The 21,612-nt window shown below is 33.1% G+C and overlaps 1 protein-coding gene across 2 annotated transcripts in view; it reads left to right on the forward strand.

Moving 5' to 3' along the window:
• The first annotated feature begins 5,628 nt into the window (after positions 1-5,628).
• Positions 5,629-21,612, forward strand: part of LOC124363198 (arylsulfatase B-like) — a 48,755-nt gene continuing 32,771 nt past the window's right edge. The window contains exon 1 of one of the 2 annotated variants that reach the window (XM_046818359.1): positions 5,629-5,754. The gene's annotated coding sequence lies outside the window, so the exon portion shown is untranslated. The remainder of the gene's footprint in view (positions 5,755-21,612) is intronic. The other variant, XM_046818358.1, reaches the window with a different exon arrangement.

Below are 21,612 nucleotides of genomic sequence, written 5' to 3' on the forward strand. Positions count from 1 at the left end.
GCGAGCCTATTGTTATTTTTGTAATATAGATTACTACTGCAAATACAAATGCCCAAATTTAACTGTGTTGTGTCAAAATTAAACTCGTTTTATTAATAACATGTGGTATGTACGAAATTAAATTATAAATTAATTACAGAAGTGCAGTGAAATTAAGAGCAAGGAAACGTAATAATAGTATGTTAGCATTTCTCTCGATTTTAACTTAAGTCTAGTTCACATTGTAACTTTTATAGCATTTAACTTTTTATAGCATAAAGATACAACATTGTTTTAACCCCATAAGAACAACATTAAACTTCAAACACGTTTACGACCTTTTTAGTCGTAGAATTAAGGGAGATGTTTTAGTTTAAAGATAGTTTATATGCATCAAAAGTTGGAAAAGATACAATTGTTCGCAAGTTATTGAAAACTGATGCAAACGTTACTTGAGTAGGTGTTCTTCTGTTCGGAAATCGTCTTTCATATTCACGTTTATCTGCAGGACTATTTCTATTGGCAAAACCATAGACGAAAACAATATCTGCGTATTCTTGATTTGAAAATGTAAATGGCATTTTGTCGTTAAAAACACTAATAAAGTACAAATAATACAATAATACACATACGCTGCACAAACCAAAGATGATAGTCGAGTTACTACAATAGCTAAATTGTTGGACAGCTGTACAATAATAACTTGTATTCAGGTATTGTTGCAGCAGTGTTGCCAACTCTCGATAAACTATAAGCATTTCAATTGACGCTGTATTTTTAAAATCTTGTTTCTCAGCCTACATGTTTTATACTGTAAATGTTTTGTAACTATTTACTTGTCTGAAAAACATCATTAAACGTTATTTTTACGAAGAATGTTCATTTTATTACAATATATTGCATTTTCAGTATTATTTTTCGTACGTGTTGATTTAATTAAGCATTAGTTTTTTAAACCTTGTGTTTGATTATTATTAGCCTATTTTACATTATTATCTTTGGAATTAAATTATCTAAAAGTTTTGGTTAAAAAGTTTGCGTGTTTATTACCATTTAATGAAGTTAATGTACTTCAAATCTAAACAAAGCATGTTTTTCTAGACCTCATTTGGTAAACGGACTGTAGGTCCACGTCGTAAAACTGTCGGGGTAATTTCTTACCTACTTCTGAAGGGGTGGACAGTGGGTCCCAGGCCGGGACCGTGGACCTACTATCCGACCTACGGGTTTCTTTTGACGAGGGTTTGACAGGGGATCGCCGTAACTCACTCTACTGCCCTTGAACGGATGTTTCGAAATCTATACTCTATAATATCTGCTAAATATTATTCAGTAGACTACTGTCTTTTTACTACTTCTTTCTGACTTGCTACAGAAGAAGACACCTACAGAAAGAATGAAACAAAAAGATAAATGCATAAATGAAAGTCGGGTTTATTTTCTTAAATATATTGTTAAGTAATACACCATTTGTACAATAATTGTACACCATTTAAGAATTGCTGTTACGGTTATAATGGTCTTTGCTTTGTGGATTCGTTTTTCATCCCGCTATCAAAACAACTATTAAAGTAGGTATCGTAAAATGCACGGAAAAATCAGGTAATCAGAACAAGAATTTACACTTGTTTTTGTACAAATATTATATCAAAAGAGTAATAAATAATGTGCAACTACGTTTATTTTATGTACCAATGCTTAAAAGGAACTTCCTTCTTTAGAAATTAATTTACTTTAAAGTGGATCTAATGTCCACATAAACAAGTAATATGAAAGGGGCATGTCATCTCACCTATGTATCATCAGCTAAAATATAATAGGTCCAATGCCATTAAATACTGTCCTCCGCTGTAAAATGTAATGATACAATTGTTCAAATCCTAAATTTACTAAATATGATGTCAGTTTTGTAAGATAATGCTTGGATTCTCATAAATGCTTCTGGTTTAGCACTTATATTAGGACAGGATTAAACTTGTCATAGCAAAACCGTAAATACCAACATAGCAATTCACTGAGCAGAACATGTTACATAAAAAAGGTATACAGGTATTTATTTTTATCAGCTAGGTTTCTAACTTGGTAATTTACAGTTTAATAAAAAAAAGATATAATATATATGTAGGGCTATCATATAAATATCTAGCGCTAAACAATAATAAAATACACAAAGATGCAATAAACGTCATTTTCATAACATTTCTGTTGAAAAAATATTATTTTATTGTTAATCGTCCTCCTTTTAAAATTTTACTATAGATATACAAATACATAGATGAGTAATATACGTTTTTTTAATTTGTTACCTATCTGGACTTAGGGCAACTTATTAAATTTGTATAAGTTATTATTTTCTTCAATAACAGTATCCGTCGGTAAAGTCATTTTCTTCCAGAGAATTATATTAAATTTGTAAGTCAAAAGTTAACTTACATTTTAGGTTAATCTAGTGTTACTATTCAATTCAGCATTTATTTGTAAATTGTAATTAATCATGTATTGGTAATTCAAAAATAATAATTGTTTGTAAAAATCATAATTAGTTTTCATAACACCTTTTGTAAAAATTGTCCATACTGCAAGCATGTTTTTTAAATAAACACAAAAGTTCGTTGTTAGTACAAAGAATCACCAAATTTCCCTAATTTTGTACCTCTTATAAAAGTTTAATTTTTAATATATCTTACCTCCTGATATACATGTTAGTACTCGTATAAACTCGCACTTTTTTTGTGTGAGCTATGTGTCTCTGTAGACAGTTTCATTGAATTTTTGGTTTATAGGCCAAGAGCCACTATTTAAGGTAACCTTGAGTGACCAAGATAAGGTATAATTAAAACAAAACTGTAGATGTTTATCATTCATTAGTATATTGCGGAATTACTCAGGTAGTAATGTAGTGATGTATGGAATTTGTTCAAATTTAATCCCAATAAGCAATTCACTTTATATGTGATACCTTGAGTTTTGGTTTAAGTAAGCTGTTGTTTATATTTACTGCCTAAGCAGTACGCTGTGCGTGTGTAGTGGAAGTATCACTCACACTCTTCCACAGAATGAAGAATGAGCGCAGGTAGAAAAATTATTGCACGGCCAGGTCAGTTTTGAAAATTAGGACAGTTAGTCCACGCCGACACTCGTGGACTAACTGTCCTACCCTGCAGAAAAGTGACGTCAGCCACCCTAGTCAAAACTAGGCGTGGACCTACAGTCCTACAATCACCTCATTTTGCATATTTTGTCTGATATCTCAGAAATGGGTGGTCTTAAAGGTCTGGCACGTATTTTATTCAATTTTCAGTTTACTTTACTTAAAATCCGATAAATTTTACAACTATCTTCACGCCATATAAACATCAGTTTCGCTTTATTTCCGTCCTTTCCTAGAAAATAGGGTGAAATCTTTCTTAAACCATAGCTCGCTAATAAAGTGTTTCCGGACATATGTTTATATGAACATTTTTCATTATTTTGATGAGAGGAAACCACCTGAGAAGTTTTTCGGGTTACTCGTAGGACATCCTGCATATACTACACATCCCTTATCTCCCAAAAGCACATTGCAATGAATATGTGACACGATCGGAAAATGTAAAGCCACAGTCAATTCATTAATATCCTGAGAGCCTTCAACTGTTTATACCGTGTCCAATTAATTTAATTAAGCACATAAATATTCCATGATTCAAAGATCTCACAAAATGTTCATTTTAAAACGATTTAAATAAATGTATTTTGTTTATGTGTTGTACTTCTTAAACCTCCATAAATTCAAAAACAGGTTAAAACATCGTGTCTAATTTTAATTTTGTTCGTGGATAAATTTAAATAATACAAAATCCTACTTCGTTCTAATCTTAGTATTAATATCAGGGGCACAGCGAGTAGAGGTTTGGGGATTACCCAGTTCAGTAGAGCTTAGAATTATAATATATATTTTATGGGATGAAAATATTTTAATGAGGCAGATAAATTTGTTACTAATACAAGGTCACCCACCACTCACCGTGAAAACCGTGAAACCATAATTTTTGTTACATTAAAAAACCTCCTTTAATAAACCGTGAATTTCGTTTGCAAGCCGTAAAAATCTCTTAAAGCGTGCGAAAGACGCGTGAAAAAATCAACATATCTCGTCGCAGCGTCATCAGTGGACAGGGGACAATCGTTATTGAATGGTAAAAAGCATTACGCAATCAAGGGAATAAACTAGGAAGTTTGACTGCTGCTGTACTCTCCTTGAATCCGTAAAAATAAATAGTTTTTAATTATTAAAACAATTTAATGTATTAATCTAAAGTTTCTGGTACTACACAAATATGCAAGTTTCTACAACGGATTTACTTCATCACGGTTCGGATGAATCAATCTAGAAATTTTCAAACTTAAGTGCACACACACTTCTTTATCGTATACTAAGAGCCTACAACTGATTTGTGTGGAGTCAGAAAGTGTTGACTGTGCATTTGTTTGTCATTTGATTGACTGACTAAATGTGTTGTAACGTGTTAAAGGTCAGAGCCATTCAGATTTATGGCCGTTCTTTAAGTCTGTCCATTTGCATAAGCGATATGCAGCCGTCTTCATACAATTGGTTAGTACGAACTTAGAAGCATGATGCACGTAATTCTAAAACCTACTAAGTTGTCAAATGAATTTCCTGAATGGCTTTATTCTGTTGTAACCAACTACAGAGAAGGACAACGTTCTTACTTAACACGTTAGTACAGTCGCTGCAGTTGTATTAGCACTGTAATAATTAACGGAATGTGACTGCTGGGGTTTTCAGTAGTTTGTAACAGGTAGGCTACAACCAAAATTCTATTGTTTACAAAGATAATTTTATCGTAAACTTACAGTGATGGTTAGAGTTATATTTTTCTCATTAACCTTAAGTGAAAAAATGGTTCAGAAATGCTATAACCTACAATTAATTCTTTATTATTTTATCATATAACTTTACCGCTGTCACCATACTATGGAGAAATGTTTCAACCACCAGATTTCTAAAATGTGATAATCATTTGAATAAGAAAAGTTGAACCAGTAGGTAGCATTAGATTATCCTTTAAATATTCAGTGTGTGGTTTGAATGTAGATGGTATTTTGGTTTTATCGTCTCCAATGTTATAGTTGATTAAGGATGATTAAGGACTATTACAAAGGCATAATGAAGATAACATTCTGTGAACAGTTCTTCTTGTTTCAAATTTAAATAGGATTGCTTACCATGAATGATGCTATTAAATAAAAATAACCTCGGAATCGTTATTTTCAAACAGTGTTCAAAAACAATATACGAAATGAAATTACCAGCAAGTAAACTCATCCATAACATTTAACTGTCGAAATCAGGAGCTTTTCGTGGCTGTATCTTTTATCTTATGTCTATAAAGACACTCTCCCGTTTGTTTGTTTACAAACTCCTTAAGAGGTGCCACTCCTATAAGTTGTGACCTGATAAACTATCTGTCTTAAATGTTGTATAATACTCGAAGGTGACCGATTTCAGATCGCCCTCCAATCACGTAAATCCTTGCCGTTAAACCACAAGATGTGCAGTCCGGTAGATGAAGAGGAAGAACGATAAAATGCACCAGATAATAACATAACCTCAAATTTGTAATCAACAACGTATGCGCATGCGCGTTGCTGTTTCACAGTTCGAAGCAGTATTGTGGTCGGTGGCCGCGGAGGGAGTAGCAGACGCAGTGTCTCGTTAGTTGATCTCCCGGTGTCTGAGCTCCACTGTCGCTAGTTCCCGCTGCTTCACAGGTAGGCTACTTTTCTAGCATTATAACAATCGTTAAGATTTAAAAAAATAATCTTAGAATATAAAAAGTTTAATTTTAAATGTATAATTGATCTGCAGTCAAACTCTTTTTAGTGTTGTTTTAATGTTTTTAGTACGTAGGGATTCAGTAAAATTCTCAAAACCGTTTTCTATTTATCGTTTTTATTTTCAAAAAGCATAATCTATACAAGAAAAACTAGAAAGCGTTTCGATGGATATAGATATGTCTAAAATTGGGCGTCTCCAATAATTTGTTGACCAAAGATAAGAGCGTAAGTCTTTGAGGTTAAATATTGTTTTTATGTGGTTGAAATCAAGATTGTCGCCAGGGACAGCCAGCTCAATATTCATCCCTTTCGGGAATGAATAGATTTTAAATTGGTTTCTAAAATGATATTCTAAATGTTTTAAGTAAGGTGTGTTCCATAATTCGTTGACCAAAGGTAAGAGCGTCAAAGTCTTTAAGGTTAAATATTGTTTTTTAAGGGATTAAAATCAAGATGGCCTCTGGTATATCCGGTTTAATAGGTGTTCATCCCCCTTTGGGAAAGCACTTTTTGGCGTAGAACTTAGTTTTTCTTTTTTCAAAGTAATTGTTTATAACTTCTAATAATTACTTTTTTAAATTTTTAAATATATTTTAAGTTATCAGTATATTGTTTTTGAAATATGTTGTTTTCAGTAGGATTAATTATAACAAATAAGCCGCCTACTTTCGTTTAATTTGTTATTACCACAATTAATTAAGTATCCTAAGAGGAAGATTTCATTCTCCCTTTCATCTCTTACCCAGTGGTATAAATCTTGTAGTGCGGGATTGGTCTTCAGTACGGTATCAAAGACCCGTCGTGGAAGGCGACTGATTATTCTTTTGTACCGAGCAGGTTACTTCTGCTTTGTTGGATAATTGCCCACTTTATTCGGTTCTCTATTGAATTATTCCTTCTAATAAAATGTTGAAACTCCTTTTCAATTTTGGGAAGTATTATACTTGAAACTTAATGTTTTCACTTATAATAAAAAATAAATATTTTATTTATTAGAACACTATGTATTAGTAATATTCCCTACTCATATTTGTGCTTGAAAACTCAAAAGCATGAGAGGCAAAACATTTAACTATACGGTTATGTAAATCTCAGCTCAAAATGTAATTTATTTACAGATCCACTTGTAATACTTATCAGCAACATTGTGTGGCTTATATTCTGCTATTTTGTTTATATAAGTTATTTTTGTACATAACAAATTTTCGTACGCTGTTTAAGTTCACACGAAGCTTTGCTTTTTGCACAAAGTGGTTATAAACCATCTTTAAGTTTTGAAAATAAACATTTATCACTTTAAAAAGGTAGTTTTTATTTTTAAAACTTATTATGATTTGATTAGTGTAGCTTGAGATTGTTGCGATGGGATTGAGTAAAAGGTGAAAAAGATACAGTGCAAATAAATAGGAAAGTACAAACACATTTGAAGCTTCTAAATGTTACTAAGCAGCTTATTTTCATTGATGAAGAATGACATGATTATTTTGTTAAACTGAATTTCGTATAAGACTATTGTCAAATAGTTTGTTTGAAGCGTTATAAAGATTGCGACTATTTTGGCGTAAGTTGCCCAGATTGAAAATTTAGTTCTGTATTCAAAAATTACATGTAAACATTCTTTCATGATATTTTGATATATGAAGAGCTTTCAGTGGCGTACTTTTTTATTAAAACAGTATACTATTTTTTTAAATTTTCTTGGACCCCATAACAATTTAAAATGAGCTGTATAATATATTGTCTAAAGTTACTCTTATATCCCAGATCTGTCCGAAATGGTACCATTTGTTATATTCGATTTATATGAACAAAAATTTTAAATTCTTTTTTTATTAATTATTAAATAATATTCGTGGTTAAATCGTTTTGTTAGGTGTTGGGCTATGAACGTATTTGGGGAAATTTTTGAAAGGTTTTTGTGTTACACTGGATACTTGTGTAAAAATAAAAGGTTGTGTTTGTTATTGAAAGCATAAATCGAAATGTATTTGGCAAGAAAAGAATTCAAAGTCAAGAATCCTCGCTAGAAATACTGTATACAACTTTATCTTCGTCTAAGGCCGCAGATCATTCTGAGCGCCCTTTTCTGATACACAAAAACTCTTCTCAAGAGGATTGATAATCCTCCTTCTGTCACGTGACATGTAGCCGAATGTGGGATGAATATGACCGAAATATACTCTTTTTAACGTGCCTTCTTTTTTTAATTGGATAAATCCGAAATAAAACGTTATGGAGAGCCAAAAGTCACTAACTAACATTTACAATAAATTTAAAAACTGTTATAAAACCCATCTTAGTTGTCTTTTGACACACGTAGGCTTCTCAGACCTGTGTATGTATATTATTTTCTTGATCGGAAAACGAGGCAAAATGAACAATGAAACAAAAATACTAAGATCGGAGTAAATTACAATAGCCATAAATGTACCCTTTTTACAGATTTTCTTCACTTTGGCTACAAGGAAAACTCAACATTGGCGTCGGAAATATAATTCACTCGAACCAGAAGTGTGTTCATATACGTGCAAAGCCAACGAGATTGAGTGCGAAGCTGCGGGTAACTGCTAGTAATATTTATACACAGCATTTCAATTGATGCTGTATTTTTAAAATCTTGTTTCTCAGCCTACATGTTTTATACTGTAAATGTTTTGTAATTATTTACTTGATTTAAGAAACATCATTAAACGTTATTTTTACGAAGAATGTTCATTTTATTACAATATATTGCATTTTCAGTATTATTTTTCGTACGTGTTGATTTAATTAAGCATTAGTTTTTTTTAACTTTGTGTTTGATTATTATTAGCCTGTTTTACATTATTCTCTTCGGAATTAAATTATCTAAAAGTTTTGGTTAAAAAGTTTTGCGTGTTTATTACCATTTAATGAAGTTAATGTACTTCAAATCTAAACACAGCGTGTTTTCGAGACCGAATTCAGCATATTTTGTCTGATATCTCAGAAATGGGTGGTCTAACAGGTCTGAAACGTATTTTATTCCATTTCCAGTCAATTTTACATCAAATCCAATAAATTTAACAACTATCTTTACACCATAAAACCATCAGTTTCGCTTTATTTCCCCCCTTTCCTAGAAAATCGGCCGAAATCTTTCGCTAGCCGTAGCTCGCTAACAAAGCGTTTTCGGATATAATATGTTTATATGCACTTTTTTCATTATTTTTATGAGAAGAAATAATGAAAAGAGTGCAAATAAACATATATCCGGAAACGCTTTGTTGGTGTTATTTTTATGAGAAGAAACCACCTGAGACGTTTGAAGTTTGTCGTGTTACTCTTGGGACACCCTGTAGACTATCCTCTGTGAAAAAAACGTTTATTTTATAAAAAATATACATCAAGCAATCATATGACCATAAACGGAAATAAAGCTCTAATATATATAGATTTAAATTATTGAAAAAGAACTAAAATCCTATTAACTTGTACTTTATATTTTTAATAAACATTATTTAATATATTTAAACGGGAATTAACTGGAATTAATTGTTTATTAGAATTAAAAAATAATTTGAATTGTGCAAAATCTTACAAAATCCCTTAAAGAACAATTTTTTTAATTATAACGGTGTCTTCTAAACACAGTAGGCCTATATTCTAATTGTCTCACAAAACGAAACCTTCGGGTATATTTGTAATGAAAACTATATATCAGTACAGAGTTAGATAAGTCGTATCTGAACTCAATCGAAGAGATAAAAAGAATTCGGCGAAATATGCTTTAAATCGATATCACTAATATAACAAATGGTTTTGTCCAGAGTTTAAAACATTTTAATATTACTGCAATTGCCTCATTTGTACGGATTATTGAAACACATATTAAAAGCGTTTAAAAATATTTAATAAACACTTTGGATTTTTATATTTGACTTACTTTAAACTAAAAGTGTCATACAAAAGTGTAATATTGGCATATTTACAGATTATACGATACTGGGTCATCTTTATTAAAATCGAATCGTTGTCCATCCGTCTGCAACTCTTAATAAACATTTCTGGAAACTTGTAACTTGGTACATAGGTCGCTCTTGGGTCAACGAAGAATGGGGGAATTTGTTTGGGGGTCAAAAGGTAAAACGTTACGAGTTTTCGGGTCCTTCCACAATCCGTTATGTCCGTCTATTATGATAACAATTTTATTTATTGCACTTTTTAAGCTCTTAGAATATGCTTAATCACAGTAACTTCGCTCCAAAATGTCGCAAGGCAAATTTGTCAAGGTTAACTAGGTGTATTTTAGGTTATCTCGCGGCAGAAACAGCTGATTCGCATCACTACCTCAAAGACAGTGTTTATGCAGAACTTCAAAGCAAGTTTGTAGGTTATGTGAAAGTCGTCCAACACGTTACGGATCTCCAGTGCTCCAATAACCTGACAGTTTTCAAATTGTGGTGATTAATAACAGCACTAAAGTGTATCAGAAGATGTACGCCAATTTTATTTATGGCATATAACGCCAATAATATTCTTTCTAAGGTCCTCCACCAAATGCTTTCCTTATTGATCTCAGAGTTTTTTTTTTATTTATAGTTCAACTTAAAGACTCTCTCGGTCATTTAGTTTGATTTTTAATCTCGATTGTTTATTTCATAATTAAAATCAATGTGCTACAATCCTTTAACACCAAACAGATGTTTTTATAACGTAGCCAGAAAAAAGTTTGGGGGGTCAAGACAAAATTGGGAGCCTCCCCTGGAAAGTTTTGAAGATTTTAAATTTAAGAAGCAAAATAGTAAATTTCGCACAGTATTTACGTATTTGAATTGGTTGTATTTACGATTGATATTCATAGTTGTGGAGGCAATGCTTTAGTAGGTTGTGCAGGATTAATAATTGAAATCGATTAGTAGTAATCTAATAACAAACAATATGCTTTTATTGTCTGCAAAACACAGTAGTACATAGTATACAAATCCACATTGTAAAATGATAGTATGTAAAAGAGATTTTACAAAAGTAAAATTTTTCTTGACTTCTGAGCCATGGTATCTAGTATTTGCTCTGGAGAAACTGATATCTTCCTGTAGTGGACAGAGAGTAAGACAAGTGCAGTCAACCTTATATTCCTCATTTTGTTCCTTAAAAAGCGCTTGACCCGTTTCAGTGTTGAGAACGGTCTTTCAGCAGTACATATGTTGATACAAGAAGTGTCCCTAACACTTTCAACAAACAAAATATATGTGGGGGACCGATTATCACACCTGTCGAGAAATTCGGTAAATAGAGCTCGTAAAGATAGCCATAATAAACAGCAGTCAGAATTTAAGAGGCTGCATGGTAAAATGAGTGTAAACTGATTTGGTAATAAAGTTAAAGTGAGAGTCAATACAGTTAAATGATTATAATCGTTTGTTAAAAAAGTAATTGAACAAATTGAAAATTTGGGAAGGGGTCCGGGCCTTTTGGACCCCCTCGCTGGTTACGCCCCTGCGTCTGACATCTTGCACTTTCACAGACTTGACTCCCGGAATCTGGAGTCCAGGTCCTTGTGAAGAAATAAAAATAATTCGGCGAAATATGCTTTAAATAGATAGCACTAATATAACAAATCTTTTGTCCGGAGTTTTAAACATTTTAATAATATAGCGGATATATAAAAAAGTGTAATTGTTGGCGTGTATGGGTTACCGGATATGCCATGTAGTACGTTTGATTATGTCAGAATAGACCTTGCATACAGATGAGGATTGTGTGACATAAATGCTATTCTGTAAACCTAGTTCTATTCTTTAAAACATAGATAGCGCTAATATAATATTTTTTAATAGTTTTAATCCATTTTTATCTTACAATAATCTATCTTCTTTTTATGGATTAATTTAAAATGTCGAGTGATTTTTATTATTGTCCGTACTCAATATAACATGTTTGGTAGTTTTCTGTAATATATTCACGATCGTTGTTTCCTTGTTTACCCGCTAGGTAGCGCACATCAAAAGCGCTTCAAGAGGCAACAGATTTTAGCACTGGGTGCAATATCTTCTCATAGACTGTTTCGTAATCAACGGTCCTAGCGAAAGTGCCAATAGCTTAGTATTTGATAGTTAATTGTATTCAGGCTTCTCTATTAATAAGTCACCAGATAAAAAAGGCAACGAGCAACTACGACATAACCATGCAGCTAATGAATGATCAAGATCTATGTTCCTTAATATAATGATAATTAGTAAATGTGAATGACGGTGTTGACATTACGCACGAATTAGCTGCATAGATAGACCTGTGAGTCGACCATCACGAATTATTTTTAAAAACTGTATCAGAATTTTGTACTTTTTTACCTTTTTGTACCACAAAAACAAAATTTTGTACCAATCACTGAAAAAAGTTATTAACCATTCAAAAGTCGGCTCACAGGTCTACGTTTTGAAAAAAAAACTTTGTCGTAAATTAAAATAAACTACACCATATGTTTGTACCAGTTTTGTACCACCAATTTTTATTTTTGTACCAGTCAAATAACGGCTCAGGAAAATATTTAAGTGTTGCTTAACACGATGAAAGAGAACTAGACGTGCCGTTGCCCATGCACCGCTGGTTGCAGCTGATTAATTGCAGGCGCTTGATTAACTTACCGCACTAATAATAGGATTGTTTAATTTTTATCCCATTTGCTTAACTACAACGTAGCTAAGTTAAAAGACGTACCAATTAATTAACCATTGGTTGAAGTTCTAACGAAAACGTGAAATTAAAGTATTTTCATTACATTAATCTTTAGTTTGATTGGATTCAACATTACCAACTGCCAACACCAAATATTGTATATTTAAAATTATTAACGTATACTTTTATTAAGATCAAAATTAAATGTTGATAATGATATAAAACAAGAAAGGGTTTAACTAGGGATTTAAATTGTTGGTAAATGAACCAACAGGTATAGGTTATCTTATCGTTCCGGTTCTCGTTCCAGTTCCCAGTTCCAGTACCAGTCCCAGTCCAGAATCCGTTGCAACTGCAGTCGTTCGTTGTAGCGGTTGCGTTATGTGATAGCTCCATTGGAACCTTCTACTATTGATTATATATATACGAAAAGTGAACAGTTCTACCTTTATTTGTACGGCCGGCATTCCTTGTAACGGTCTTATGGAACCAGCGTTCCTGGAACCTTTTACTTTTTCGTTTTCGCAGTTCTATAACCGTTCCCATTGTGAGTGACACTTAACATTCTTAGTCAATTAACCCACTGGCCGATTAATATGTTTAGGTTATGTTATAAATAATAATTGAAGGAACCCACTTTTGGCTCAGGAAATCAAATCAAAATCACATTTATTTCCACAAAATATATAACTGGACATACAGAAGTAACTATTTTGTGTTAAATAAGAAGAAGAAATAAAGAATTTCGACAACAAGTGATAATATGATAATTCTGAATAGGTAACATCAAATACAATAATACCTAATGATAGAAAAACATCTTATATCACAAAATAAATAAACTAACTCGTCAAAATAAAGAGAGATAATTAAAAAGAACCAACATTTATCATTAGAACTATTTTATACCTAATTTTGTTATGGTAAGATTAAGTGGAAAAAGAGTCCTTGTAGTAGACTCGAGTTTAGATTTATATTTAGGATTTTTATCTTGAGCATAGTGTTGATTACTTTTATACAATTTTAATTGAAAGAAGTGATTTGAAGTAGAATAAACTATGGATAAGATTTAAGAATTCTGATCATTAGCAATGTTGTAGAGAAAATAAACAAATCAAATAAAGATAATGAATGAACAAAAATTAATAAAAATAGGATAATAACTTAGTGAAAATGGATCGTTCTATATTTAGTTTGGGAGGGAGAGATTGGACAGTCCAGTCAGTTTATTTTCGTCTGCTGTAAACAGAGATAAGTGACTCGGCTCCTCACTGCTGATAAGAATCAACAAACCTTTGACTTGGAACTTTTCATAAGAGTGAGAATCAAACAGCTTTAAATTTCTAAAACGAGTAGAATAATTACGATATGAAATATGTGCTTGATAAACACTGTTGTTGTCACACATGATTTGTGTTGGCGTTAAGTAACAAATATGAATTTTCGATGATGAAGATGATGATAAAAGAGAAAGGAGTCAGCTCATGGGATTTGCTCATGGTCTACTCTGAAAAACGTAATTAAACATTTTTAAAGTAACAAATCAAACCAAATGAAACTATATTTGCTGTTGACCACAACAAGGAATAACCTAGTTAATGTCAATAATATTAAATGTCTAAAAGTATATAGCCCAGTGAAGCCTTAACCTATTCAATTGAAAATGAGTATTCACTAGATCTTCTGTAAAACCACTATCTTCAATTTAAGTATATAATAATAATTTTTATTGCAGTTTGACGATATGTACATTGTATTGCAAGCGTCATTTGTTTGAACTCCTATAGCTGAAGCATTCACACATACATTCAAACATACATAAGTGATCATTCATTCTCTCATTCAGTACTATTAGGACCGTCAGACGCGCACAGAGATTAGAGATTAATTATCACAGCGGCATGTCAGGAACTCATCGACAGGGTAAAAAGCATTTGGTACCAAAAGTTGTTTCAACTAAGCTTTGTAATGATTACACTTTTGGGGTCTTTTCTAACATGTCCCCGCATTCATAAAGATCGTAATTAAAACGGTTAATTCATTGTCAATTGAAAAGCGGGAAATCCTGAAACTCTATTTGGTCACTTTTAACCGACGAATCACGAGTTTGGCTACCTCCTACCTATATAAAGTGCGTTTTCCACTCGTCTTATCTTATCAGTGATAAACGCGCGCCGCTTGATCTGGGCTTGGACTTTGCAAGCTCGAGTTAATTTTTTTTTTCTAAAAGAGCAAGCAGCGCGGAGCGCTGCGCAGCGGGCAAGCATCGCGTGATCTAACCCATTCTGAAAATTTTGTTGATCCTACAACAGGAGCACACACACAGAGAATCGAAACGCTCTGGGCGTTGGCAAAACGGCGTAATAGGAACGAATGCGGTACAAGTCACAACTTGCTAGACTCATACTTGTGTGAGTTTCTGTGGAAACATCGCCACCAAAACACAGATTTGTTCGAACATATCCTGGAGGACATTAAAGCATTCTGGCCACCAGAATAGTATATTATTTTAAACATCTTTCATTACTAATTTGTGTTTTTTCGTACAAATTAATAAACTCGTTTTTCGTTTTTCAAAATTATTGTCAAAAACCTAGCTTAACCTAACCTCAATTACCTTTAGAAATTACATTTGTAGCTCTAGTAACGTAATCTAACTTATAGAAATTAAAATAGAGAATGCGGGGACATACTAGACCCAAATTTTGAGTGAGTTTTAGCTCTTCATGGATCCCATTAATTAATTTGACGCCAACTTGTTTGGGAAGGTTCGCGAAAGAAACAGTTCTGTGTTGCTGAAGACGTAAGATATCCCTGCCTCTAGTCCCATTATTAATTGTGGACCTCCCTTCCCTGCACTAAAGTGTACCGTGAAATGCAGTATAATACCACTTCAAGAATATGGAGGCAGGGTAATGTCAGCAACCTAAGCTCAGTGAAAACATCTCTACACGGCATGCCAATATATGCAATATAATATGATGTTAAAATTTGCACACAAAATGAGATCGAAAGTGGCCTACTATGAGTGACACGCACTATAGTGGCCCACACGAAAATAGTCCTATTACATTTGAGGCAGCGTTGCCATATCGCTGATGACCACCAGCTGTTTCCGCTATGACGTAGCTATGTTCTCTCACTGTCTACTTAAATTAACATTATGTCTGTAAAATTAATGAATTACGTCAAATGTATTACCATAAGGTAATAGTTGTTGATATTTGTTTATTTTAGCAGATGTTAAGACGGACCATTAGTCTTCATTCGTAAAACTGGCAACACCGTTAGGCGCGGGGTGTAAGGGGGGATTCAGAAACAAAAGCCACCGTTGGACTCTTTTCGTTCGGGATACTATAGAATATAACATCTACCAGCACCATAACAATTTTAGTTAAATTTATAGTTTACTAAATAATTGAAGATGTTTTCAGCTTTGCATACGACGGATACATTGGTGCCCGCAAATTCACACAGAATGTCGTGAGCTTATTAACATAATTGTTCGTGCCTGTTGTACCCATCCTCGAGTAAGCTATAATTCTCACAATAATGATGAAGTCATCACCGATTGCGCTCAAAACCTGTTGTGTATACAGGGTGTAACATATATCCGGTCCACAGTTTTTACTTAAACAAATTAACTAATGGCCGGAACCACCCAGGGGAGTCGATTAAAATGTGTTTACCAAATTTTATTTGCAGATTGTTCCTGGATTTGGTGGCTTTAATTTATATTCTCGGACATTTTAAATTTAAACATAAATCATTGAAACCTGGATAAAATTTTAAAGGTTTATACCCAAAGCATTTTTGAGAGGAAATAGTAGAAACAGCTTCACAGGATTATAACCCGAAGTGACGGTCTCAACAAAAGTGTTTAACCATCAATATTTTAATTGAGTTCCTCTTGATATAACACCTGTACGGTTTCAAAATTGCGAGTATAGGTACTAAACTAATAAAAATCCAATTATTGAAAAAAAATTACTGTCATTAAACTTAAAATTACTGTATGTCGAGGTAGATCTTGTACAAGAAATGACTTATTTTCAGAAACTAAACATTTACGATTTAGCAACTTTTCATAATCAAGGGAAAAAGGCGTCAACAATATCCTGTCGATCTATGTCCGTCTGTGTAATAATTCTTGACAGAAAGGTCCTTGAAACTTTTCTTCTTGAAATGTTGTACGTATAGGTTTTTTTTTGTCCAAAGAAGAATTCTATTTTGAAATCCAAATTTGAATATTCCTACTATTTCCAGTATTAAATATTAAATAAATCGCTATTGTCTATCAATAACAGATAAAACTAGGGCAAATGTCACAGATTGCTTGTCTCAAAAAAGGAAAAATCAATTACGAATAAGTACATCCGTATGAGATATGAAGTTAAAAGACCGAAACGTTTACTTAACATTATCATTGGCCTTTTATAATTGTAGAACTTTATTAGTGACGTAATATTGATGAACTATTTTTGTAACTATTCCCTTTAATAAATACAACCTTTTCAAAAACGTAAAAACTTTATGCACAAATTCACTATTTTGCTTCCTAACTTTGAAATTTTAAAAAAAAAAAATTAGCGTTTCCGGAGAATTCCCCCAATTTCGTCTTAACCCTCCCCCCAATTTATTTCGGACTACGTCCTTGGTCAGGCGCTGAAGATGAACTGGAGCTAAACTCCGCATTCGCATTAAAGAATCGTCATATCATCAATATTGTATCTTATGGTAAACGGACTGTAGGTCCACGTCATAAAACTGCCGGAAGCATTTCTTACCTACTTCTTAAGGGGTGGACAGTAGGTCCACGGTCCCGGACTGGGACCCACTGTCCGACTCACGGGTTTCTTTTGACAAGGGGTTGACAAGGGATCGTCGTACTCACACTGCAGCACTCGAATGGATGTTTCGAGATCTAAACTCTATATCTGCTAAATAATTTTCAGTACACTACATAAGACAGCTGCAAAAAGAATGAAACGAAATTATATACATAGTCAGGTTAGTTACGCCATTTCTAACTTAAGAATGTCTGTAACGATTATAGTGTCTACTGGTATATACAGTATTATACAAACGATGGTCCAATCTAAGGAATAACTAATACAAACTTACTGTAGATGTTTATGATTCATTAGGGCAACGCCAAATTAATCAGATAGTAATATAATGCTATATGGAATTCGTTAAGATATAATCCCTACTAGTAATCCACTTCATATGTGATAGCTTGAGTAAACTGTTGTTAATATTTGCTGCTTTAGCAGTACGCTGTGCGAATGTAGTGGGAACATCACTGACCAGAACAAAGAATAAGTGCAGGTAGAAAAACTAATGCACGGCCAGGTCAGTTTTGAAAAGTAGGACAGTGAGTCCACAGGTGTCGGCGTGGACTAACTGTCCTACCCTGCAGAAAAGTGACGTCAGCCACCCTCGTCAAACTAGGCGTGGACCTACAGTCCTACAATCGTATCTTATAAATTGATCCCAACAACTAATAATTCATCTTCCGTTCGAAAAATAGAGATACAGCAATGCATGAAATACATCTTTTTCCTTTTGCGCCGGAAGGGATATTTGATTTCAAAACAATGTCGGTTTCATTGTCTGGTATGATATAATTTTCACTCATGTTGAGAGGCAAGACATGTCGGTTTAGCAACAAGACAATAGGAGACAAACGCGCGGTTGAGACATATAATAGCTGATGACTTCTGCAAAAAGCGCTTCAAGAGCAATTAAGTGCGATTCAACATCTAGAATAAATGACCTGATGTTCTCTGACTTCAGTTCATGTTTAATTTACTGATTATCACTTTCAAAAGGTATTTCTTACATCACATTGCGTTGTTCTAAGGAAGACACTATAATTTTAGCAGAGTAAGAGGATTTCGGACATTTATCATCGTTATAATTATGTTACAAAAGGTATAACACAACGTTTCAAGGATTGGAATCTATCCTCTTCGTCAAGTAAGGGAAGTATTAGTACATCTCGTACAAAATTAAAGAACGGAAAGAAGAAAAGAGGGGAAAGAAAAGGGTTCAAACATACCCAAAAGCTGCTTGGAGTCCAGTCCAGGCGTTGTCACTGCAGAGAATGCAAGTCCCGAACACAAGTCACGAGTACGAGAAATACAATCACACATGACACCAGCACGGATGAAAGTGGGATACTGACGAAGAGGGTAGATTCCAATCCTCGAAACGTTGTGTCATACCTTTTGCAACATATAACGATGGCAAATTTCCGAAATCCTGTTATCTTGCCAAACCTTCCATCGTCAATAACAAACTTTTTACAAATGACTATAATTTTATTTTACACAAAAAATTATGTTTTATGTTTAAATTTATGTAATGAAATATGTTTACGTCTAAAATATGGAGTATGTTTTATAATTTTGATAAACTAATTTATAATAACAACAATATTCGTGTTTATATTGTTGAACGTAAAGTAAAAATCCAATTTATTTCAATAACAATTCAAACTCTCGAGCTTACACTTTATAAAAAATACATTGCTCCAATAAACCAATTAGTAACGCAACTTACTTTTTGTTTGACGTGAATGTAGAGTTAAGCTCCACTTCACATTCCTCCTAGTGCAGCGTTTGGAATCTAACGCTGTCACAGACTTGACTCCTGGAATCTGGAGTCATGTTCGCCATATTCCAGACGCTGCACTAAGAGAAAGGTGATCTGGAGCTAAACTCAACAATCACATTGAATAGCTACGTAATGTCTCATTGCTTATTTACTCGTTTTACACTTTAGCTTCCAGACGGCTCAGTGTATAGTAGTAGAAGAATTACTCACTAGTAGTGTTTTAGTAGTGACAGGTACTCCTACTAGTAGCGAACATGGCTTAACTCCTTTAAACCTTATCTTTCGCTAAGCCAGCCACCTTCGTCATGTTTTTTACTGTAACGATCAAGTATCAAGAAATTGGTGTTCAAGTATTAACTTTGATATCCAGAAATACGTTTAAAATTTAATCTTTGTTATATGGCTAACCAGAATACTCATTAATTAACTAGTATAAACTAAGGAAAAACAACCGGAAACTTTGCAAAGCAAACTTGAACATTATGTATTGAGGATTGAAATAAAATTCACACAATCGCTGCAAAGTTACATAAAATTTAAAAATAACAAGTTAAAAAACACGTTTCTCATAAAAGTTATTTAAATTTTAAATAAATATTTTCCTTTTGCAAGGTACTGACAAAATCGAAATTATGAATGATAAACAAAAATGGTCTTATTGATTCGCAAAATTAGAATCTTCTATTGTAATCTTCGGATGCACAAACTAAAATTTCAAAAAAAAATGTGCAATTAATTAAACTAGCTGCTGAAAATATCTATGTTCCATTGTAATTTTAGTCATAAAGCTTAAAGCTCTTAGGGAGACGTACATAACAACTGTGTATGTCAATAAAATTAAAATAGGAATTCCAAAATACCATTACAAGTTAATTTAAGATTTTATAAAAAATAATATCAGACGGAAAATAAACAATTTTCTGTCCCTTCGTAATTCGAAAAATCAATCTAAGCTACATGCAGTTCTAAAACTGAAAATACATCTGTAAAAAATCATTTTTACAGAACTCTCTAACTTTCGAAAATTCCGTGGTTCCTCTTCAAACCAACGTCACATAAAACAGATCATATGACCACATCGATATGTTCTCGGCCTACCGCACGCGTTCTCCACTACATCAGTATTTTCTTTTGCTGATGACACAACAGTTACTGCATCAACCAATGATTTTGCAAGATCATTAAAGCTAGAAAACAACCGATAACACGATTGTATTAGCTGGGTTAAAAGCACTCTGCCTGATGATTCCGCCTCAAACTGACTTCCTCATGAGGTTAATCATAAAGTAAACTAACTGTAAAGTAGTAGTACAATGTGAAAATGTATGCAAATGTACAAAGATGGCAGTTTTATTCTCGGTGTATTCCAGATTTGGTCGCTGTCTGTCATCATCAGATCACTACTGCTCCTTATATATCCACTTCCCTTATTGTTGAACTAGCAATTACCCGCGGCTTCGCACTCAATTTCGTAATATGTTAAGTGTATATTTATGGCCATTGTAATTTACTAAACTTCGGTGCTATTATTTTTTGTCCCATTGCTGATTTTGTCTCTTTTCGAATCAAGAAAATACATAAACAGCTCTAAGAACCCTACTTTTATCAAAAGACAACTAATTATTTAGGTTTGATTACAGTCTTTAAATCTATATATAATATATATATATATATATATATATATATATATATATATATATATATATAAAAGAAAGTCGTGTTAGTTACACTATTTATAACTCAAGAACGGCTGAACCGATTTGGCTGAAAATTGGTAGGGAGGTAGCTAAGAACTGGGAGAAGGACATAGGATACTTTTTATCCCGTTCCCGTGGTCAGGATTCCGCCCCACTGGTCTCTAAAAGTTAGGGAATTACCCGTAAGAAATGCATTGCAGCAAACATATGTTATTAAGTGAAAGAGCCTGTTCAAATTTAATCAGCAGTTCTTTGTAAACATATATAATGCGACAAAAGAAATATATGTTTACATAATTTAAAGTTGGTTCTCAGAACTCCGTGCGTACATATTCTCTCGATCGAGACAACAAAGCAAGCTCAATCATGACATCGGAGATATAACTAATTCGATCCAGAAGTGATACACGCGCAAAGCCTAAAATAAAAACCATACACAACTTCACTTAACATCTGAAGCTCATAATCGTTAGACTGTAATATGTACCTACAATATGCCTATTTTCGTTTCAAAATTACATTGAGCGCAATCATTTATTACATTGTATGTGCACTAATGAATTCGACTTTTTGTCTCCTGCCCACGCTGGGATAATATAGTTCAATTATATACAAAAATCATAGAATATTGGAGAAAAATTCCAGTTATTTCACAGGTGCATATTGAGACTGTTATAAAATTTAAATCTTTAACAGATCATGAGCTTGGAGTATCTTTCAATGACTACCATTTATCTCAGAAGGGTAATAACGACGTTCAAAAGAAATATGCCTCCAATGTCCCAATTTTTCTGTAGGAAATCGCGTGCGAAGCCGTGGGTAACTGCTAGTATAAAGT

This window comes from Homalodisca vitripennis, chromosome 5 (assembly GCF_021130785.1).
Source record: "Homalodisca vitripennis isolate AUS2020 chromosome 5, UT_GWSS_2.1, whole genome shotgun sequence".
Classification (NCBI taxonomy): Eukaryota; Metazoa; Arthropoda; class Insecta; order Hemiptera; family Cicadellidae; genus Homalodisca; species Homalodisca vitripennis.